General features: G+C 44.2%; 1 pseudogene; it reads left to right on the plus strand.

The window, feature by feature from the left end:
- Positions 1-11,121: 11,121 nt before the first annotated feature.
- The window catches only part of LOC115124738 (glyoxalase domain-containing protein 4-like), a 49,382-nt pseudogene continuing 34,973 nt past the window's right edge, over positions 11,122-25,530 (plus strand).

A 25,530-nucleotide genomic window follows, 5' to 3' on the forward strand; every position in this document is an offset into this window, starting at 1 on the left:
GCGTCTGCTAAATGACTTAAATGTAATGTAATGTAAATGCCTGCATTAGTTAACCTTGTTGGAACTTTTAAAGAACCGTCAGACCTAAAGTTCCGAAACTTTAGAATCCTGTTCTAGACCTCAGGTCAATAGTGCGTGGTGAGTTACGTGGCTCTAGACGGTTCTCGGACCGAGAAACAGCTTCGTACATTTGCAATGACTTCAATTCATTTTGACCATTACGAAAATGGCGACATTTAGAAATGTCTCAGAGACACAAGACTAGGTGCATTGCGACCGTCTCGGTCCATATAGACAGACCCCAACGTTTCGGTCCGATAGCTCATTCAAGGACCCCGTAGCAAGTCATAGAAAAAGTTGATTTTCAGCACCAATTAGGGTTTTGCTCGGACACCAAATGACCGATCGACCCGAAACTTGGGATTCGGGGTCGTCTCAGCTAGGCCTACACGTAACATAAGAAATGGACCCGCAGCTAGAACGTAACTATGTGTTTTATGTTTTTTTATGGTTTGAACCGAAGGCGTTGTGAATTTTGGGCCAGCTCTGAAGTATGTGATAGTTGGCTACTAAACAAGTTGGAAAAAGTGGGGTTAGTGTCAGTTTGTATCAGTTTGGTGTCAGAATGATATCTAATTGACTGATGGACGGTGACTTGCTGGTGACTTTTGTCCATTTGCAATATGTTTAAACAGTGAGGTACCATCACCAAAAGTGACATTTTGAAATCAACCTAACGAGCATAAACAGTGAGATACCATCACCAAAAGTGACATTTGAAATCAACCCTGCGATTGAGATGAACCAGAAGCCATCCCGAGTTCATCGGGCCAGTCAATTTCACATTCCTGCAGGATTTTTATAGCATGACAAAATCGTGATGGTACATGCCCATTGAACCATATTGCAAATGCACAGTGACTTTGCAAAAGTAAGAAAACATAAACAAATGGACATATAGAAATCACCTTATTTTTATTTTTGGGTTACCAGTTGCACAACAATGCACGTGCATTTGCAATATGATTCTATAGTGAAAAAACACCACCTAATGGACATTCTGAAATCAACCCTAACGAGCGATTGAGATGAACCAGAATCACTGCCCAGCCATCCCGAGTTCATCGGGCCAGTCAATTTCACATTCCTGCAGGATTTTTATAGCATGACAAAATCGTGATGGTACATGCCCATTAAACCATATTGCAAATGCACAGTGACTTTGCAAAAGTAAGAAAACATAAACAAATGGACATATAGAAATCACCTTATTTTTATTTTTGGGTTACCAGTTGCACAACAATGCACGTGCATTTGCAATATGATTCTATAGTGAAAAAACACCACCTAATGGACATTCTGAAATCAACCCTAACGAGCGATTGAGATGAACCAGAATCACAGCCCAGCCATCCCGAGTTCATCGGGCCAGTCAATTTCACATTCCTGCAGGATTTTTATAGCATGACAAATTCGTGATGGTACCTGCCCATTGAACCATATTGCAAATGCACAGTGACTTTGCAAAAGTGAGAAAACATAAACAAATGGACATGATGAAATCAACACAATGAGTGATGGAAAGGTACAACTATCACTGCTCGGCCATCCTGTGTTCATCAGGCCAGTCAATTTTGCATTTTTGAGCATGTCAAATTTCATATGGTAAATGCCAATTGAACCATATTGCAAATGCATGTGCACTTGCAATATGATTGTATAGTGAAAAAACATCACCAAATGGACATGATGAAATCAACACAACGAGTGATGGAAAGGTACAACTATCACTGCCAGGCCATCCTGTGTTCATCAGGCCAGTCAATTTTGCATTTTGCAGGATTTTTGAGCATGTCAAATTTCATATGGTAAATGCCAATTGAACCATATTGCAAATGCACGCGCACTTGCAATATGATTCAACAGTGAAAAACATCACAAAATGGACATGATGAAGTCAACACAACGAGCGATGGAAAGGAGCAACTATCACTGCCAGGCCATCCTGTGTTCATCAGGCCAGTCAATTTTGCATTCCTGCAGGATTTTTATAGCATGACAAAATCATGATGGTACATGCCCATTGAACCATATTGCAAATGCACAGTGACTTTGCAAAAGTGAGAAAACATAAACAAATGGACATGATGAAATCAACACAACGAGTGATGGGAAAGGAACAACTATCACTGCCCGGCCATCCTGTGTTCCCATAGCGAGCATTAATATCAGAATGACCGGTAAATGCATTTACAACCATATTTTTATTTTTGGGTTACCAGGTGCCTATTTTCAATCACCAGTTGCACAACAATGCGTATCCATCAGAATATTTTAAACAGTCCATAAAGCACTCAGGACGGCCCCCATAGATAGAGGTCCGTAGTAGGGTACTCCCATAGCGGGCATGGACAATAGGAGTCCCGGTAAATGCATTTACAACCATATTTTTATTTTCGGGTTACCAGTTGCACAACAATGCACGTGCATTTGCAATATGATTCTATAGTGAAAAAACATCACCAACTGGACATGATGAAATCAACACAACGAGTGATGGAAAGGTACAACTATCACTGCTCGGCCATCCTGTGTTCATCAGGCCAGTCAATTTTGCATTTTTGAGCATTTCAAATTTCATATGGTAAATGCCAATTGAACCATATTGCAAATGCACGTGCACTTGCAATATGATTGTATAGTGAAAAAACATCACCAAATGGACATGATGAAATCAACACAACGAGTGATGGAAAGGTACAACTATCACTGCTCGGCCATCCTGTGTTCATCAGGCCAGTCAATTTAGCATTTTTTAGCATTTCAAATTTCATATAGTAAATGCCAATTGAACCATATTGCAAATGCACGTGCATTTGCAATATGATTCTATAGTGAAAAAACATCACCTAATGGACATGATGAAATCAACACAACGAGTGATGGAAAGGTACAACTATCACTGCTCGGCCACCCTGTGTTCATCAGGCCAGTCAATTTAGCATTTTTGAGCATGTCAAATTTTATATGGCATTTGGCCCCAAAAAAAGTGAATTTTGACTTTGACTTTTGACTTCCTATGAAATCATATTGTAAATGGACAAATCATATTCCTTATGCACAAGTTAAAAAAAAAAAAATAAATATATATATTATATTAAAATACAACTAAAGTATGTTGATACAGTTCTTATACGTGTGTAATTGACACAAAATTTGAAAGAATTTCGAAAAACGGTCCAGAAAGCACTTTTTAACCTCATAGTCCACCAATACCGTATGCGGGTTTGTGACTAGGGCTCAAGCTCATTAGCATATCGCACAATGCGAAAAAATATTCCTAAAAATATTTAACCTCCACACATTAACAAGAAAAATAGCTCAAATGAAAGATAAACAAGTTGTTTATCTACCCAGCAAGTCAGATTTCTAAAATGTTTTACGGCGAAAACATAGCACATATTTATGTCCAACCACCACCGCAGACATACCTCATTAGCATAGCCAAGTAGGAAAAAATATGCAATCAACAAACGCAGGATTAAAAGAAAAATCATTTCACTAACCTTTTGAAATCTTCATCAGATGACAGTAATATAACATGTTACACAGTATATTCATTTTTTTTCAATAATCTGCAATATATATCCATAAATCTGTTTACAATTATGCATCGTTCAAAAAATGCTACTGCAATGTCAGGAGAAATGAAATAGCTCCGGCAGATAACGTCAGCTAACAAGGAATACACATCATAAACTTTGACTAAATATGCATGTTTTACATATGTATAGCAAGATAAACTTCTTCTAAATGCAATCGCTGTGTTACATTTATTTTTAACGTTCCATTTTGCGTTCACTAGGCTATAATAGGGAGTCGGCGCTCCCATTTAGCATAATGACTCCTCTATCTTGGAGTCGACAGAAACCCAAAATTAACACATAAATATTCCCTTACCGTTGCTGTTCTTCCATCAGAAGACCTGGAAGGGTTAATACTCACCAAGTTAGCGTTCAGTTTTCAAGTCTGTGTCTTTCGGTTCTCAAACTAGCCACATTTCGGTCTAAATGTATGCAAATTTATAGTGGATGCGCACCAAAACGTCGAAAGTATACATTATATGTCGAGTAAACTTGTCAAACTATGTTCATAATTAAGCCTTAACATGTTATAAAGGTCTACAGCAATCGTGAGGGCGAACAGACACACACACGTTGTTCAATCGATCCTGAGGAAAAGAGAGAAAAACTTCAGAGCGTGCATTGGGTACACTTTTTTTTGGCGTGACCGAGACCTTTCGGCACACTGAACGTCTCGTGAGCGCGCGATTCTCACAGTTACACGCCTCATCGAAAGCAGGCTTCGCGCTGAAGACGTAGAAACTGTTCCCATGGTTATAACTGCTTGGTAAGTGCGTATACGATGACGTCAAAGTGGTGGCAACTTTTTCCATTACAAGAGAGACTTTGGGAGAATGCATGCCCTGACACTTCTGCTTTACATAGAGACAAAATTTAAACGGTTTTAGAAGCTTTAGAGTGTTTTCTATTCGATAATATTTTTATATGCATATATTAGCAACTTTTGAAAAAAATTTATCATGTTTTATATGGGTACCGAATTCCTCCAGAAGGGGCAGTAATCAGGGGTAGACTTAAGTGGTTTAAGGGTGTGTGAAGTTTTTTACAAAATGTTGACATTTTTGACTTTTGACTTTTGACTTCCTATGAAATCATATTGAAATTGGACAAAACATATTACTTATGCGCATGTAAAAAAAAAAAAAAAAAAAGATAATATAATTGGACAAAAGTGTATTCATACAGTTCTTACACATGTGTAATTGACAAAAAATTCGAAAGAATTTTGAAAAACGGTCCAGAAAGCACTTTTTAAGGGTGTGTGAAGTTTTTTCCAAAATGTTGACATTTTTGACTTTTGACTTTTGACTTCGTATGAAATCATATTGAAAATGGACAAAACATATTCCTTATGCGCATGTAAAAATAAATAAATAATTATGATAATAAAATTGGACAAAAGTATATTCATACAGTTCTTACACATGTGTAATTGACAAAAAAATCGAAAGAATTTCGAAAAACGGTCCAGAAAGCACTTTTTTAAGGGGTTTTTAAGTTTTTTACAAAAAATTCATTTTTTCAAAATTTTGCTTTTGGACGTTGACTTGGGTTACATGTCCAATATGAAAAACCACGGTGGAGCGGATTCGCCACCTGTTGAATTTTTAAAGTGTTACAACTATGGCATTTGCAATATGCTTTGCATGAATCAACGCCGAATTGGGTGGTATTGGACAATGTGTATATGGTTTGTCCAATGCCAATGACTTGCCATTCATTTTTGTCCAATACAGGGGGGTCTTCCCTTACTCTGTGTAACCTCTAGCCTCTTCCCTTACTCTGTGTAACCTCTAGCCTCTTCCCTTACTCTGTGTAACCTCTAGCCTCTTCCCTTACTCTGTGTAACCTCTTGTCTCTTCCCTTACTCTGTGTAACCTCTAGCCTCTTCCCTTACTCTGTGTAACCTCTTGTCTCTTCCCTTACTCTGTGTAACCTCTAGCCTCTTCCCCCTGTGTAACCTCTAGCCTCTTCCCTTACTCTGTGTAACCTCTAGCCTCTTCCCTTACTCTGTGTAACCTCTAGCCTCTTCCCTTACTCTGTGTAACCTCTTGTCTCTTCCCTTACTCTGTGTAACCTCTAGCCTCTTCCCTTACTCTGTGTAACCTCTTGTCTCTTCCCTTACTCTGTGTAACCTCTAGCCTCTTCCCCCTGTGTAACCTCTAGCCTCTTCCCTTACTCTGTGTAACCTCTAGCATCTTCCCTTACTCTGTGTAACCTCTAGCCTATTCCCTTACTCTGTGTAACCTCTTGTCTCTTCCCTTACTCTGTGTAACCTCTTGTCTCTTCCCTTACTCTGTGTAACCTCTAGTCTCTTCCCTTACTCTGTGTAACCTCTTGTCTCTTCCCTTACTCTGTGTAACCTCTTGTCTCTTCCCTTACTCTGTGTAACCTCTTGTCTCTTCCCTTACTCTGTGTAACCTCTTGTCTATTCCCTTACTCTGTGTAACCTCTAGCCTCTTCCCTTACTCTGTGTAACCTCTTGTTTCTTCCCTTACTCTGTGTAACCTCTTGTCTCTTCCCTTACTCTGTGTAACCTCTTGCCTCTTCCCTTACTCTGTGTAACCTCTTGTCTCTTCCCTTACTCTGTGTAACCTCTTGCCTCTTCCCTTACTCTGTGTAACCTCTTGCCTCTTCCCGTACTCTGTGTAACCTCTAGCCTCTTCCCCCTGTGTAACCTCTAGCCTCTTCCCCCTGTGTAACCTCTAGCCTCTTCCCTTACTCTGTGTAACCTCTAGTCTCTTCCCTTACTCTGTGTAACCTCTTGTCTCTTCCCTTACTCTGTGTAACCTCTTGTCTCTTCCCTTACTCTGTGTAACCTCTTGTCTCTTCCCTTACTCTGTGTAACCTCTTGTCTCTTCCCTTACTCTGTGTAACCTCTAGGCTCTTCCCTTACTCTGTGTAACCTCTTGTCTCTTCCCTTACTCTGTGTAACCTCTTGTCTCTTCCCTTACTCTGTGTAACCTCTTGTCTCTTCCCTTACTCTGTGTAACCTCTTGTCTCTTCCCTTACTCTGTGTAACCTCTTGTCTCTTCCCTTACTCTGTGTAACCTCTTGCCTCTTCCCTTACTCTGTGTAACCTCTTGCCTCTTCCCGTACTCTGTGTAACCTCTAGCCTCTTCCCCCTGTGTAACCTCTAGCCTCTTCCCCCTGTGTAACCTCTAGCCTCTTCCCCCTGTGTAACCTGTTGTGTCAGAGGTATAAAGTGACATGTACACACAGCTAAATGACATTAAATGACCCGGTCAAATCATTAGAGGACATCAGCTACTCACTTTCACTAGTAGTAGTGTCTTTCTCCAACTCTGTCACCTCCTTCTTCTCCATCTCCTTCTCCTCCTTGTCCTACTTCTCTTTCTCCCCATTCTCCTCCTCCTTCAACTCTGCCTCCTTCTCAATCTCCTCCTCCTTCTGCTTGAACTTCTCCTTCTTTTTGTCTTTCTCTTCCTTATCCTCCTCCATCTTTTTCTTCTCTTTGTCTTTCTCCTCCTTATCCATCTTCTCCTTCTGCTTGAACTTCTCCTTCTTTTTGTCTTTCTCTTCCTTATACTCCTCCATCTTCTTCTTCTCTTTGTCTTTCTCCTCCTTATCCATCTTCTCCTTCTGCTTGAACTTCTCCTTCTTTTTGTATTTCTCTTCCTTATCCTCCTCCATCTTCTTCTTCTCTTTGTCTTTCTCCCCCTTATCCATCTTCTCCTTCTCCTCCTGCTTTAACTTTTCCTTCTTCTTTTTGTCTTTCTCCCCCTTCTCCCCCTTCTCCTCCTCTTCAATCTTCTCCTTTTCCTCCTGTAACTTCTCCTCCTTCTCCCCCTTCTCCTCCACTTTCCCTCTCCTTCGCCTCCTCCATCTTCTCCTTCATCTTCTCCTTCATCTTCTTCTTCTCTTTGTCTTTCTCCTCCTTCTCCTCCTCCTCCTCCCTCTCCTTATCCTCCTCCATCTTCTCCTTCTCCTTCTCCATCTTCTCCTTCTCCTTCATCTTCTTCTTCTCAATGCCTATCTCCTCCTTCTCCTCCTCCTCCATCTTCTCCTCCTCCCTCTCGTTCTTCTCCGCCTCCTCCCTCTTCGCGTTCTGTATGGGAGAGAACAGAATACAGTTGAAAAAAAATCTTCCAAACTGAGTACTCTTTAAATTGCTTGGGTGCTTCGGAAACAATTTGCTTGCGATGGATAAAATTGCTTTTGTAATTTAGACGATGACTGCAATGACATAAGTGTGGACAGACTGTTCTGAGTCGCTCCTTGTCTGTAAGAACTCTGTGATAACAGTAATTCAGGCATTCGAACAGAAAGGTTAGGACAGCCTATGGCTCAGTCAAAAATATCACCCTATTCCCTATACAGTGGCACTATTTGTGTCTCTGGTCAAACTATATAGGGATATAATGCTATTAGGAACGTAACCTCTGTTATAGTCTGATCACTTCCAACACTACAGTCAGACAGTGAATCAACAAGTAAGTCAAAATACAACAACAAAAACAGAGTCAAGCCTCCACCCCGCCTTCTCCCACCAGAAAAACATTTCAAACGCCAACATCTAACTAACTGGCGGCTTCACAGTTCCATTCTACTAGGAGGCGACGGAGGGCACTTTAAGCATCAAACGCCAACATCTAACTAACTGGCGGCTTCACAGTTACATTTCCACTAGGAGGCGACGGAGGCACTTTAAGCATCAAAGTGGCTCATGTCTGTAAATTCACAGTTCCATTCCACTAGGAGGCGACGGAGGCACTTTAAGCATCAAAGTGGCTCATGTCTGGAAATTCAATGCTTTCCTAAAAAGTCACACTTCAAACAGAAACAAAACAAATATGAGTGAGTGAGAGAGGAGTGAGTGAGAGGAGAGAGTGAGAGTAGAGGAGAGAGATTTGAGAGCGAGAGAGAGAGAGAGAGAGAGAGAGATTTGAGAGCGAGAGAGAGAGAGAGAGAGAGATGTGAGTGAGAGAGGAGATAGGGATTGAGATTAGAGAGAATGTGGCGTCCTGAGAAGGGAAGTGCCACTCGTCCTCATCACCCCTCGTCCCCCACGTTACACGGCCTCTCAGCAGTCACACAGGGCCCTCTCTCCCCTAGTCTCGTCCCCCACGTTACACGGCCTCTCAGCAGTCACACAGGGCCCTCGTTACACGGCCTCTCAGCAGTCACACAGGGTCCACGTTACACGGCCTCTCAGCAGTCACACATGGCCCTCTCTCCCCTAGTCTCGTCCCCCACGTTACACGGCCTCTCAGCAGTCACACAGGGCCCTCTCTCCCCTAGTCTCATCCCCCACGTTACACAGCCTCTCAGCAGTCACACAGGGCCCTCTCTCCCCTAGTCTCGTCCCCCACGTTACACGGCCTCTCAGCAGTCACACAGGGCCCTCTCTCCCCTAGTCTCATCCCCCACGTTACACAGCCTCTCAGCAGTCACGCAGGGCCCTCTCTCCCCTAGTCTCGTCCCCCACGTTACACGGCCTCTCAGCAGTCACACAGGGCCCTCTCTCCCTCTCTCCCAAACCGATTCCTCTCTGCCTTCCCCTCTTTTTCCCCGTTCATCTCCCCGTCCACCCTTCCGCCTCTCCCTAACTATCAGCAGTCACACAGCCCACTCTCCTTCCTCTCTCCTCCCTACTCCCTCACCCACAAAGCAATCCCTCGCTTCCTTGTCTTACTCATCTAACTCCTAACTTGTCCCCTCCAGACATCCCCTCGCGTCTCAACATGTAAACAATTCCAGTTCCTCTGGAGTGAATTATTCCAAATGATTTTCCACGTACGTCAATGATCAACAAACTGTTTCTACCAGACCTGGGTTCAAATACTGTTTGAAATCGTTAAAATACTTTTTAGTGATTTGTCTCGTCTGCCTGGAGTGCCAGATGGGTGATGTTTGCCATTTTGGGGATTTAATATTGGTTCGTTAAGTCAGGCTCAATCAAACGCTTCGTAAACAACAGGTGTAGACTAACCGTGACATGCTGACTTTACAGGCCCTTCCCAGCAACGCAGAAATACATCATAATAAGATGATGAATAAATGCCAAATTCATAATGATAACTTGGCTATATAAACAGGGTACCAGTACCGAGTCGATGTGCAGGGGTACGGGGTAATTGAGGTAGATATGTACATGTAGGTAGGGATACAGTTACTAGGCAACACGATGGCTAATAAATAGAGTGGCACATATGTGAGTCAAAAGACTTCATGCAAAAACGGGCAATGCATATAGTTCAATAGTTAACCAATAGCTACAAGGATGAACTATTCAGCAGTCTTATGGCTAAAAGCTGTTCAGGGTCCTGGGCTGGACGCACCACCCTGTGTAGCACCTCGTGGTCGAATTCCAAGCTGTCACGATCGTCGTAATGATGAGACTAAGGCACACATTTTTAACTCACCAAAACAACAAACGAAACGCACTGTAGACAAGATCCCACACCAGAAAGTGGGGGAAAAGGGCTGCCTAAATATGATCCCCAATCAGAGACAACGATAAACAGCTGTCTCTGATTGGGAACCATACCAGGCCAACATAGACATACAAAAACCCCTAGACATACAAAAGCCTAGAGTATCCACCCTAGGCACACCCTGACCTAACTGAAATATAAAGAAAACAGAGATATCTAAGGTCAGGGCGTGACACAAGCAGTGCACACTACCCTCTGTAGCACCTTGCGAACAGATTCCAAGCAGTTGCCATACCAACCGGTGATGGCGCCAGTCAAGATGCCCCCCATGTCAAAATCTTTCTGTCCTCTTTCTGTCCTCCTGGGGGCATCATGGTGCCCTCTTCACAACTGTGTTGGTGTGTGTGAACCATGATAATCCTTAGTGACACAGAAGAACTTGAAGATCTCCACCTATTCCACTACCGCTATTCCACTACCGCTATTCCACTACCGCTATTCCACTACTGCTATTCCACTACCGCTATTCCACTACCGCTATTCCAATACTGCTATTCCACGACCGCTATTCCACTACCGCTATTCCACTACCGCTATTCCACTACCGCTATTCCACTACCGCTATTCCACTACCGCTATTCCACTACCGCTATTCCACTACTGCTATTCCACTACCGCTATTCCACTACCGCTATTCCACTACCGCTATTCCACTACCGCTATTCCATTATCGCTATTCCACTACTGCTATTCCACTACTGCTATTCCACTACCGCTATTCCACTACTGCTATTCCACTACCGCTATTCCACTACCGCCCGTTTCCTGTTGTCAATAATCAGCTCCTTTGTTTTGCTGATGTTGACGGAGAGGTTGTTGTCCTGGCACGTCTCTGACCTCCTCCCTGTAGGCTGTCTCATCGTCATTGGGGGGGGGTACGTCTACCCTACCTATCACCCTAGACCCACTTCAATTTGTATACCGCCCAAATAGATCCACAGACGATGAAATCGCCGTTGCACTGCACACTGCCCTGTCCCGTCATATCCCATCAGGACAAGAGGAATACATATGTAAGAATGCTGTTCATTGACTACAGCTCAGCATTCAACACCACAGAACCCTCCAAGCTCATCATTAAGCTCGAGGCCCTGGGTCGGAACCCTACCCTGTGCAATTGGGTCCTGGACTTCCTGACGAGCTGCCCCCAGGTGGTGAAGGCAGGAAAAAACACAAGGGTGCGTGCTCAGACTCCTCCTGTACTCCCTGTTCACATGGTTCCCCTCTTTCCACTGGGATTCTCTGCCTCTAACCCTATTACAGGGGCTGAGTCACTGGCTGGAAGGGGTGCGTCACCTGAGTGGGTTGATTCACTGATGTGGTCATCCTGTCTGGGTTGGCGCCCCCCCTTGGGTTGTGGCGGAGATCTTTGTGGGCTATACTCAGCCTTGTCTCAGGATGGTAAGTTGGTGGTTGAAGATATCCCTCTAGTGGTGTGGGGGCTGTGCTTTGGCAAAGTGGGTGGGGTTATATCCTTCCTGTTTGGCCCTGTCCGGGGGTGTCCTTGGATGGGGCCACAGTGTCTCCTGACCCCTCCTGTCTCAGCCTCCAGTATTTATGCTGCAGTAGTTTATGTGTCGGGGGGCTAGTGTCAGTTTGTTATATCTGGAGTACTTCATCTGTCCTATTCGGTGTCCTGTGTGAATCTAAGTGTGCGTTCTCTAATTCTCTCCTTCTCTCTTTCTTTCTCTCTCTCGGAGGACCTGAGCCCTAGGACCATGCCCCAGGACTACCTGACATGATGACTCCTTGCTGTCCCCAGTCCACCTGGCCGTGCTGCTGCTCCAGTTTCAACTATTCTGCCTTATTATTATTCGACCATGCTGGTCATTTATGAACATTTGAACATCTTGGCCATGTTCTGTTATAATCTCCACCCGACACAGCCAGAAGAGGACTGGCCACCCCACATAGCCTGGTTCCTCTCTAGGTTTCTTCCTAGGTTTTGGCCACCACTAACATTGAGTGGCTGCTGCCAACACACTGTCATTGACACTGACCCAACTCCAGCCACTTTAATAATGGGAATTGATGGGAAATGATGTAAATATATCACTAGCCACTTTAAACAATGCTACCTTATATAATGTTACTTACCCTACATTATTCATCTCATATGCATACGTATATACTGTACTCTACATCATCGACTGCATCCTTATGTAAGACATGTATCACTAGCCACTTTAACTATGCCACTTTGTTTACTTTGTCTACATACTCATCTCATATGTATATACTGTACTCGATACCATCTACTGTATGCTGCTCTGTACCATCACTCATTCATATATCCTTATGTACATATTCTTTATCCCCTTACACTGTGTATAAGACAGTAGTTTAGAATTGTTAGTTAGATTACTTGTTGGTTATCACTGCATTGTCGGAACTAGAAGCACAAGCATTTCGCTACACTCACATTAACATCTGCTAACCATGTGTATGTGACAAATAACATTTGATTTGATTTGATTTAGGTTTTGGCCTTTCTAGAGAGTTTTTCCCTGCCACTGTGCTTCTACACCTGCATTGCTTGCTGTTTGGGGTTTTAGGCTGGGTTTCTGTACAGCACTTTGAGATATCAGCTGATGTACGAAGGGCTATATAAATACATTTGATTTGATTTGATGACTGCGTGGCCACGCACACCTCCAACTCAATCATCAAGTTTACAGATGACACAACAGTAGTAGGCCTGATTACCAACAACGACGACACGGCCTACATGGAGGAGGTGAGGGCTCTGGGAGTGTGGTGCCAGGAAAATAACGTCTCACTCAACATCAACAAAACTAAAGAGCTAATCGTGGACTTCAGGAAACAGCAGAGGGAGCACCTTCCCAATCCACATCAACAGGACCGCAGTGGAGAAGGTGGAAAGCTTCAAGTTTCTCGGCGTACACATCACTGACAAACTGAAATGGTCCACCCACACAGACAGTGTGGTGAACAACGCGCAACAGCACCTCTTCAACCTTAGAAGGCTGAAGAAATTTGTCTTGTCACCAAAAACCTTCACACATTTTTACAGATGCACAATTGAGAGCATCCTGTCGAACTGTTTCACAGCCTGGTACAGCACCTGCACTGCTCGCAACCACAGGGATCTCCAGAGGGTGATGCGGTCTGCACAAGGCATCACCAGGGGCAAGCTGCCTGCCCTCCAGGACACCTACAGCACCCGATGTCAAAGGAAGGCCAAAAACATCATCAAGAACAACAACCATCCGAGCCACTGCCTGTTCACCCCATTATCATCCAGAAGGCGAGGTCAGTACAGGTGCATTAAAGCTGGGACAAAGAGAGTCTAAAAAAAACAGCTATCTATCTCAAGGCCATCAAACTATTAAATAGCCATCGTTAGCACATTAGAGGCTGCTGCCCTATATACAGACTTGAAATCACTGGCTACTTTAATAAGGGAACACTAGTCACTTTAATAATGTTTACATATTTTGCAATATTCATCTCATTTGTATATACCGTATGTATTATATCCTATTCTACTGTATATGCTGCTCTGACTTTGCTCGTCCAAATATTTATATATTCTAATTCCATTCCTTTACTTTAGATTGTGTGTATTTTTTCTTGTTGGATATTACTGCACTGATGGAGCTAGAAAACACTACACCTGCAATAACATCTGCTAAACACGTGTATGTTTCAAATCAAATGTGATTTGATTTTAATTTGACACCTGTATTTGGGGAGGTTCTCCCATTCTTCTCTGCAGATCCTCTCAAGTTCTGTCAGGTTGGATGGGGAGCATCACTGCACATCTCTTTTCAGGTCTCTCCAGAGTTGTTCCACTGGGTTTAAGTCTGGGCTTTGGCTGGCCCGCTCAAGGACATTCAGAGATTTGTCCTGAATCGACTCCTGCGTTGTCTTGATTGTGTGCTTAGGGTCGTTGTCCTGTTGGATGGTGAACCTTCACCCCAGGCTTAGGTCCTGAGCAGGTTTTCATCAAGGATCTCTCTGTACTTTGCTCCGTTCATCTTTCTCTTAATCCTGACTAGTCTCCCATTCCCTGCCGCCGAATAACATTGGTTTCATCATACCAGAGAATCTTCTATTTCATGGTCTGAAATTCCTTTAGGTGCCGTTTGGCAAAATCCAAGCGGGATATAATTTGTCTTTTACTGAGGAGTGGCTTCCGTCTGGCCACTCTACCACAAAGGCCTGATTGGTGGAGTGCTGCAGAGATGGTTGTCCTTCTGGAAGTTTGGTTGTCCTTCTGGAAGTTTCTCTACAGAGGAACTGTGGAGCTCTGTCAGAGTGTCCATCAGTTTCTTGGTCACCTCCCTGATCAAGGCCCTTCCCCCCCGACTGCTTAGTTTGGTCGGGTGTTAAGCTCTAGGAAGAGTCTTGGTGGTTCCAAACTTCTTCCATTTAAGAATGATGGAGGCCACTGTACTCTTGGGGACCTTCAATGCTGGAGAAATGTTTTGGCACCCTTCCCCAGATCGTGGCTTTTGTGGAGCGATGGGTAACGATGCTTCGAGGGTGACTGTTGTGTGCAGAGAGTCCCTGGTTCGGGCCCGGGTATGGGCGAGGGGACGGTCTAAAGTTATACTGTTATATCGACACAATCCTGTCTTGGAGCTCTATGGATAATTCTTTCGACCTCATAGCTTGGCTTTTGTTCTGACATGCACTGTCAAATGATTGACCTTATACCGACAGGTGTGTGCCTTTCCAAATCATGTCCAATCAATTTAATTTATCACATAGCCACCAATCATGTTGTAGAAACACTTCAAGGATGATCAATGGAAACAGGATGCAGCTGAGCTCAATTTTGAGTCTCATAGCAAAGGGTTTGAGTACTTTTGTCAATAAGGTATTTCAGTTTTTATTTGTAATACATTAGCAACATTTCCCCCCAAAAAACAACGTTTATGCTTGTGTCAATGTGGGGTATTGTGTGTAGATTCATTAGGAAAACATTTTATTTAATCAATTTTAGAATAAGGCGAACAAAATGTGGAAAAAGGGAAGGGGTCTGAATACTTTCCGAATGCAGAGTAAGTTGTATGGGCAATATTGTGTTTAACATAATTTGTTTGTGACTACCTCATCTCTGTACCCCAAACATACAATTATCTGTAAGGTCCCTCAGTCGATTTCGATGGATTTTAAACATAGATTCAATGCCTCACACAGAAGGGCAGCTGTTGGTAGATGGATAAAAATAAATAAAGCAGACATTGAATATCCCTTTGAGGAAGTTATTAATTACATATTGGATGGTGTATCAATACACCCAGTCACTACAAAGATACAGGTGACCTTCCAAACTCAGTTGCCAGAGAGGAAGGAAACCGCTCAGGGATTTCACCATGAGGCCAATGGTGACTTTAAAACAGTTACAGAGTTTAATGGCTGTGATAGAAGAAAACTGAGGAAGGATCAACAACAATTACTAACCTAATTGACAGAGTTAAAAGAAGGAAGCCTGTACAGAATACAAATAATCCAAAGAATGCATCCTGTTGGCAACACTAAAATAATGCAACAAAAAAAAACCATTATGGGGTATTGTGTGCAGATGAGTGAGATATTTTTTCCCCATTTAATCCATTTTGAATTGACGCTGTAAACCAATGAACACTTTCTGAAGGCTCATCTGTTAGGCTCATGTCACTGGGTTTCCCTTTGGCATCCGTCTCCTGCCACATCCGATGAGCATCAGAGCCGGTGTAGTAGGATTCATAGCGTTGATTGTTCATCAGAGGGCTCAGCTGGATTTCTTATATAAGAACCCAGATTAGTGTCCCACTCCTTTAAAAGAGGCAGCTCTAGCCTTTATCTCAGTGCGGATGTTGCCTGTAATCCATGGCTTCTGGTTGGGATATGTACGTACTTTATTAATGAAGTCGGTGACTGATGTGGTAATGCCATCGGGTGAATCCCAAAACATATTCCAGTCTGTGCTAGCGAAACAGTTCTGTTGTGTAGCATCTGGTTCATCTGACTAACTCCGTACTGATCGTGTCACTGGTACTTCCTGTTTGAGTTTTTGCTTGTAAGCAGGAATCAGGAGGATAGAGTTATAGTCAGATTTGCCAAATGGAGGGCGAAGGGGAAAGTGTGGAGTAAAGGTGATCTAGAGGTTTTTTCCCCCTCTAGTTTCACAGGTCACATGATGATAGAAATGAGATAAGATTGATTTCAGTTTTCCTGCATTAAAGTCACCAGCCACTAGGAGCGCCGCATCTGGATCAGCATTCTCTTGATGGGTTATGACCATCACCATACAGCTCGTTGTATAGAAAAACTCTCTTGGTAAATAGTATGGTCTGCAGCTTATAATGAGGTATTCTAAGAAACAGAACCTTAATACTTCCTTAATATTAAAGATTGTTATTAAGAAAGAGACATACGCCACCTTCCCCGATCTTCCCCGTTCTGTCCTGCCAATGTACAGAAAAAACAGCAACATATTTATAGGATATTACAGCTTCAGATCACGTTGGTAGGTTAGTCTCGAACAGAGCTCATCCAGTTTATTCTCCAGTGATTGTAATTTCGCCAATAGAACGGAGGGTAGAGGCGATTTATCTCCGACGTAGTTTCGTCAGGTATCCTGCTCGCCGGCCTCTACAAGCACTGGCTCTTCCTCCTTCGAGTGTGGGAGATTTGGGTTTGGGGACAATCGATATGTCTTTCGTCTCCGACTCACTGAAGTAGAAGTCCTCATGTAAATAGAGGTTAGTGATGAGCTATTCTGATGTCCAGAAGCTCTTTTAGGAATCAAATGGCGAAAACATTATGTACAAAATAAAGTTAAGATCAGCTAAAAAACAACACAAATAGAACAATTGGTTAGGAAACGTCCAAAATCAACGAATCACAGATACAGCATTTGAAATGATTTCAAATAGTAGTTGAACCCAGTTTGGTTTTATACAGAGAGCATAGGCATTATTGTGGTATTCAGAAATGTTCAGGATGCCCCAGCCCACAGTAGTGTTGAGAAGTCTACATCTTTCTCCATGCCTGCCTTCTTAAATCAGAGTTCAATCATCACATTCTGGTCTGGCGTAGATTCCACGGGTCCGTCCAAAATGACACCCCTATTACATTTATAGTGCTCTACCTTTCACCAGGGGCCATAGGGCTCTGGTCAAAAGTAGTACACTACATAGGGAATGGGGTGCTGTTTGTGACTCACACCTGCAGCAGCAATCTCAGGCTGAGGGGTAATAGGCTTTGGAGAGGACAGGAATTACGATGCATCTCCAGACAGGAAACTGTTTTCATCCACAGCACCGTGGCAAGACGGAAGCCTTTATGGAATGGGATTTCTCTCTCTTTCTCGGTCTCATTCTTTCTCTCTCTGTCCTCTCCTCTCTTTCTATTTCTGTCCTTCTCTCCCTCTTTGCCTCTCTTTCTTTGCCTCTCTCTCTCTCTCTCTCTCTCTCTCTCTCTCTCTGTCTCTGTCTCTGTCTCTCTCTCTCTCTCTCTCTCTCTCTCTCTCTCTCTCTCTCTGTCTCTCTCTCTCTCCCTCTCTCTCTCTCTCTCTCTCTCTCTCTCTCTCTCTCTCTCTCTCTCTCTCTGTCTCTGTCTCTGTCTCTCTCTCTCTCCCTCTCTCTCTCTCTCTGTCTCTGTCTCTGTCTCTCTCCTCTCCCTCTCCTCTCTCTCTCTCTCTCTCTCTCTCTCTCTCTCTCCTCTCTGTCTCTGTCTCTCTCTCTCTCTCTCTCTCTCTCTCTCTCTCTCTCTCTCTCTCTCTCTGTCTCTGTCTGTCTCTCTCTCTCTCTCTCTCTCTCTCTCTCTCTCTCTCTGTCTCTGTCTCTCTCTCTCGCTCTCTCTCTCGCTCTGTCTCTCTCTCTCCTCTCCCTCTCTCCTCTCCCTCTCTCCTCTCCCTCTCCCTCTCCCCTTATCTCCGCTGCCAGAGTGGAGAAGCAGCAATGACAGACGAAGCAATGATTCCATTCCATCACAGCTACCGCCTTGTCTATACGCTGACGGAGTGAGAAAGAGAGAGGCGGCGGGAGAAAATGAAACCGTGCAAGACACCTATTTCAAAAGCTTTTATAAATCCCTACCATAATCAAAGTAGCAAGGTTGTCACCCGAGTCATCTCCATAGTTATTCACTTACTGTGAGGAATCATTTTAAAGACAGTCTCACATAAGCACACATGGACATATAGCTGTATTATATTTATTGTATCTATGGACCATACATAATGCATTCACTTGTTTACATGCTGTATTTTAGAAACATTAAAATAACAACGAAGGAGTTGTGGAATGTGTTCATATTTGCAGCGTCTCGGGACAGAGACATTGTGTTGATACAGAGACTCTTTTATGTCTGTCTTTTCAAATGACAGACAGCAGCAGGGGTAACAGCAGGGCTCACTGTAGAACTGGTCCTCTCCTCCCAGTAAGAACCTCACAACGCAGGAGCCCTGGTGGCAGAAAGTGTGTGTGAGAGAGAGTGTGAGAGAGAGAGAGATAAATAGAGAGATAGAGCAAAAGGAATAGAGAGAGAGAGAGCAGAAAGAGAGAAGAGAGAGAGCAGAAAGAGAGAAGAAAGAGAGAAGAGAGAGAGAAGAGATAGAAGAGAGAGAGAGACAAACAGAAAGAGAAGAGAGAGATACTAGAGCGAGACAGGGCTGAGGTCTGTCTAATTTGGCGGCTATGCTGAGCGCTGACAGTATAACGGTCTTCATCTAGGGAGAAGGAGAGTGAGCAGGAGAGTGTGTGATATGGTTACAAACAGAATGAGGAGAAGAAGAAGGAAATAAGAAAGGAAAGAAGAAAGGAGGAGCAGGAGAAAAACAGGCTTTTGTCTGTTAACATTCTGGAGAAGGAGGATTTCAGTCCAAAGAGAGGAGTAGGAGGAGAAAGGGAGGAGAAGAAGGGGGATGAGAGGAGGAGGAAAGGAGGAGAAGAAGGAGGATGAAAGGAGGAGGGATAGAGGCGGAAAGGAGGAAAAGAAGGAGGATGAAAGGAGGAGAAGAAGGAGAAGGAAAGGAGGAAGAAAGGAGGAAGAAAGGAGGGGGAAAGGAGGAGAAGAAGGAGGAGGAAAGGAGGAGGATGAAAGGGGGATGAAATGGGGAGAATAAGGAGGATGAAAGGAGGATGAAAGGAGGAGGAAAGGAGGATAAGAAGGAGGAAGAAAGGAGGAGGAAATGAGGATGAAAAGAGGAGGAAAGGAGGAGAAGAAGGAGGAGAAGAAGGAGGATGAAAGGAGGAGGAAAGGAGGTGAAGAAGGAGGAGGAAATGAGAAGGAAAGGAAGAGGAAGGGAGGAGAAGAAGGAGAAGGAAAGGAGGAATAAAGGAGGAGGAAAGGAGGAAGAAGGAGAAGAAGGAGGATGAAAGGGGGATGAAAGGAGGAGGAGAAAGCTGAGAAGAAGTCCCCCGAGAAGAGGGGACAAGGAGAGGAGACAAGAGGAGACAAGGAGAGGAAAACAACTTACTGAATAATAATCTCCATTCTCATTACAGTACAGGACCACAAGGTTACCCTCTCATTACAGTACAGGACCACAAGGTTACCCTCTCATTACAGTACAGGACCACAAGGTTACCCTCTCATTACAATACAGGACCACAAGGTTACCCTCTCATTACAGTACAGGACCACAAGGTTACCCTCTCATTACAGTACAGGACCACAAGGTTACCCTCTCATTACAGTACAGGACCACAAGGTTACCCTCTCATTACAGTACAGGACCACAAGGTTACCCTCTCATTACAATACAGGACCACAAGGTTACCCTCTCATTACAGTACAGGACCACAAGGTTACCCTCATTCATTACCCTCTCATTACAGTACAGGACCACAAGGTTACCCTCTCATTACAATACAGGACCACAAGGTTACCCTCTCATTACAATACAGGACCACAAGGTTACCCTCTCATTACAATACAGGACCACAAGGTTACCCTCTCATTACAGTACAGGACCACAAGGTTACCCTCTCATTACATACAGGACCACAAGGTTACCCTCTCATTACAGTACAGGACCACAAGGTTACCCTCTCATTACAGTACAGGACCACAAGGTTACCCTCTCATTACATACAGGACCACAAGGTTACCCTCTCATTACAGTACAGGACCACAAGGTTACCCTCTCATTACAGTACAGGACCACAAGGTTACCCTCTCATTTACCCAAGGTTCTCATTACAGTACAGGACCACAAGGTTACCCTCTCATTACAGTACAGGACCACAAGGTTACCCTCTCATTACAGTACAGGACCACAAGGTTACCCTCTCATTACAATACAGGACCACAAGGTTACCCTCTCATTACAGTACAGGACCACAAGTACAGGGTTACCCTCTCATTACAATACAGGACCACAAGGTTACCCTCTCATTACAATACAGGACCACAAGGTTACCCCCTCATTACATTTACAATACAGGACCACAAGGTTACCCTCTCATTACAATACAGGACCACAAGGTTACCCTCTCATTACAATACAGGACCACAAGGTTACCCTCTCATTACAGTACAGGACCACAGGACCAAGGTTACCTCTCATTACAGTACAGGACCACAAGGTTACCCTCTCATTACAATACAGGACCACAAGGTTACCCTCTCATTACAGTACAGGACCACAAGGTTACCCTCTCATTACAGTACAGGACCACAAGGTTACCCTCTCATTACAGTACAGGACCACAAGGTTACCCTCTCATTACAGTACAGGACCACAAGGTTACCCTCTCATTACAGTACAGGACCACAAGGTTACCCTCTCATTACAGTACAGGACCACAAGGTTACCCTCTCATTACAGTACAGGACCACAAGGTTACCCTCTCATTACAGTACAGGACCACAAGGTTACCCTCTCATTACAGTACAGGACCACAAGGTTACCCTCTCATTACAGTACAGGACCACAAGGTTACCCTCTCATTACAATACAGGACCACAAGGTTACCCTCTCATTACAGTACAGGACCACAAGGTTACCCTCTCATTACAGTACAGGACCACAAGGTTACCCTCTCATTACAATACAGGACCACAAGGTTACCCTCTCATTACAGTACTGGACCACAAGGTTACCCTCTCATTACAGTACAGGACCACAAGGTTACCCTCTCATTACAATACAGGACCACAAGGTTACCCTCTCATTACAGTACTGGACCACAAGGTTACCCTCTCAATACAGTACAGGACCACAAGGTTACCCTCTCAATACAGTACAGGACCACCCAGTTACCCTCTCATTACAATACAGGACCACAAGGTTACCCTCTCATTACAGTACAGGACCACAAGGTTACCCTCTCATTACAGTACAGGACCACAAGGTTACCCTCTCATTACAGTACTGGACCACAAGGTTACCCTCTCATTACAGTACAGGACCACAAGGTTACCCTCTCATTACAGTACTGGACCACAAGGTTACCCTCTCATTACAGTACAGGACCACCCAGTTACCCTCTCATTACAATACAGGACCACAAGGTTACCCTCTCATTACAGTACAGGACCACAAGGTTACCCTCTCATTACAGTACAGGACCACAAGGTTACCCTCTCCTACAGGACCACAAGGTTACCCTCTCATTACAATACAGGACCACAAGGTTACCCTCTCATTACAATACAGGACCACCCAGTTACCCTCTCATTACAATACAGGACCACCCAGTTACCCTCTCATTACAATACAGGACCACCCAGTTACCCTCTCATTACAATACAGGACCACCCAGTTACCCTCTCATTACAGTACTGGACCACAAGGTTACCCTCTCATTACAATACAGGACCACAAGGTTACCCTCTCATTACAGTACAGGACCACAAGGTTACCCTCTCATTACAGTACAGGACCACAAGGTTACCCTCTCATTACAATACAGGACCACAAGGTTACCCTCTCATTACAATACAGGACCACAAGGTTACCCTCTCATTACAGTACAGGACCACAAGGTTACCCTCTCATTACAATACAGGACCACAAGGTTACCCTGTCATTACAATACAGGACCACAAGGTTACCCTCTCATTACAGTACAGGACCCAAGGTTACCCTCTCATTACAATACAGGACCACAAGGTTACCCTCTCATTACAATACAGGACCACAAGGTTACCCTCTCATTACAGTACAGGACCACAAGGTTACCCTCTCATTACAGTACAGGACCACAGGTTACCCTCTCATTACAATACAGGACCACAAGGTTACCCTCTCATTACAGTACAGGACCACAAGGTTACCCTCTCATTACAGTACAGGACCACAAGGTTACCCTCTCATTACAATACAGGACCACAAGGTTACCCTCTCATTACAATACAGGACCACAAGGTTACCCTCTCATTACAGTACAGGACCACAAGGTTACCCTCTCATTACAATACAGGACCACAAGGTTACCCTCTCATTACAATACAGGACCACAAGGTTACCCTGTCATTACAGTACAGGACCACAAGGTTACCCTCTCATTACAATACAGGACCACCCAGTTACCCTCTCATTACAATACAGGACCACCCAGTTACCCTCTCATTACAATACAGGACCACCCAGTTACCCTCTCATTACAATACAGGACCACCCAGTTACCCTCTCATTACAGTACTGGACCACAAGGTTACCCTGTCATTACAGTACAGGACCACAAGGTTACCTTCTCATTACAATACAGGACCACAAGGTTACCCTCTCATTACAATACAGGACCACAAGGTTACCCTCTCATTACAATACAGGACCACAAGGTTACCCTCTCATTACAATACAGGACCACCCAGTTACCCTCTCTCATTACCAGTTACCTCTCATTACAGGACCACCCAGTTACCCTCTCATTACAATACAGGACCACCCAGTTACCCTCTCATTACAATACAGGACCACCCAGTTACCCTCTCATTACAGTACTGGACCACAAGGTTACCCTCTCATTACATTACAATACAGGACCACAGGTTACCCTCTCATTACAATACAGGACCACAAGGTTCCCTCTCATTACAATACAGGACCACAAGGTTACCCTCTCATTACAGTACAGGACCACAAGGTTACCCTCTCATTACAGGACCACAGGTTACCCTCTCATTACAATACAGGACCACAAGGTTACCCCTCTCATTACAATACAGGACCACAAGGTTACCCTCTCATTACAATACAGGACCACAAGGTTACCCTCTCATTACAATACAGGACCACAAGGTTACCCTCTCATTACAATACAGGACCACAAGGTTACCCTGTCATTACAGTACAGGACCACAAGGTTACCCTCTCATTACAATACAGGACCACAAGGTTACCTCTCATTACAGTACAGGACCACAAGGTTACCCTCTCATTACAATACAGGACCACAAGGTTACCCTCTCATTACAATACAGGACCACAAGGTTACCCTCTCATTACAATACAGGACCACAAGGTTACCCTCTCATTACAGTACAGGACCACAGGTTACCCTCTCATTACAGTACAGGACCACAAGGTTACCCTCTCATTACAGTACAGGACCACCCAGTTACCCTCATTCAGTACTGGATCACCCAGTTACCCTCTCATTACAGTACAGGACCACAAGGTTACCCTCTCATTACAGTACAGGACCACAAGGTTACCCTCTCATTACAGTACTGGATCACAAGGTTACCCTCTCATTACAGTACAGGACCACAAGGTTACCCTCTCATTACAGTACTGGACCACCCAGTTACCCTCTCAATACAGTACAGGACCACAAGGTTACCCTCTCATTACAGTACTGGACCACCCAGTTACCCTCTCATTACAGTACTGGACCACAAGGTTACCCTCTCATTACAGTACAGGACCACAAGGTTACCCTGTCATTACAGTACTGGACCACAAGGTTACCCTCTCATTACAGTACTGGACCACAAGGTTACCCTCTCATTACAGTACTGGACCACAAGGTTACCCTGTCATTACAGTACAGGACCACAAGGTTACCCTCTCATTACAATACAGGACCACAAGGTTACCCTCTCATTACAATACAGGACCACAAGGTTACCCTCTCATTACAATACAGGACCACAAGGTTACCCTCTCATTACAATACAGGACCACAAGGTTACCCTCTCATTACAGTACAGGACCACAAGGTTACCCTCTCATTACAGTACTGGATCACCCAGTTACCCTCTCATTACAGTACTGGATCACCCAGTTACCCTCTCATTACAGTACTGGACCACCCAGTTACCCTCTCAATACAGTACAGGACCACCCAGTTACCCTCTCATTACAGTACAGGACCACAAGGTTACCCTCTCAATACAGTACAGGACCACCCAGTTACCCTCTCATTACAGTACAGGACCACCCAGTTACCCTCTCATTACAGTACAGGACCACAAGGTTACCCTCTCAATACAGTACAGGACCACAAGGTTACCCTCTCATTACAGTACAGGACCACAAGGTTACCCTCTCATTACAGTACTGGACCACAAGGTTACCCTCTCATTACAGTACAGGACCACAAGGTTACCCTCTCATTACAGTACTGGACCACCCAGTTAATCCTCTCATTACAGTACTGGACCACCCAGTTACCCTCTCATTACAGTACTGGACCACCCAGTTACCCTCTCATTACAGTACAGGACCACAAGGTTACCCTCTCATTACAGTACAGGACCACAAGGTTACCCTCTCATTACAGTACTGGACCACCCAGTTACCCTCTCATTACAGTACAGGACCACAAGGTTACCCTCTCATTACAGTACTGGATCACCCAGTTACCCTCTCATTACAGTACAGGACCACAAGGTTACCCTCTCATTACAGTACTGGACCACAAGGTTACCCTGTCATTACAGTACAGGACCACAAGGTTACCCTCTCATTACAATACAGGACCACAAGGTTACCCTCTCATTACAATACAGGACCACAAGGTTACCCTCTCATTACAATACAGGACCACAAGGTTACCCTCTCATTACAATACAGGACCACAAGGTTACCCTCTCATTACAATACAGGACCACAAGGTTACCCTCTCATTACAATACAGGACCACAAGGTTACCCTGTCATTACAGTACAGGACCACAAGGTTACCCTCTCATTACAATACAGGACCACAAGGTTACCCTCTCATTACAGTACAGGACCACAAGGTTACCCTCTCATTACAATACAGGACCACAAGGTTACCCTCTCATTACAATACAGGACCACAAGGTTACCCTCTCATTACAATACAGGACCACAAGGTTACCCTCTCATTACAGTACAGGACCACAAGGTTACCCTCTCATTACAGTACAGGACCACAAGGTTACCCTCTCATTACAGTACAGGACCACCCAGTTACCCTCTCATTACAGTACTGGATCACCCAGTTACCCTCTCATTACAGTACAGGACCACAAGGTTACCCTCTCATTACA

Source organism: Oncorhynchus nerka, linkage group LG16 (genome assembly GCF_034236695.1).
Source record: "Oncorhynchus nerka isolate Pitt River linkage group LG16, Oner_Uvic_2.0, whole genome shotgun sequence".
NCBI lineage: Eukaryota > Metazoa > Chordata > Actinopteri > Salmoniformes > Salmonidae > Oncorhynchus > Oncorhynchus nerka.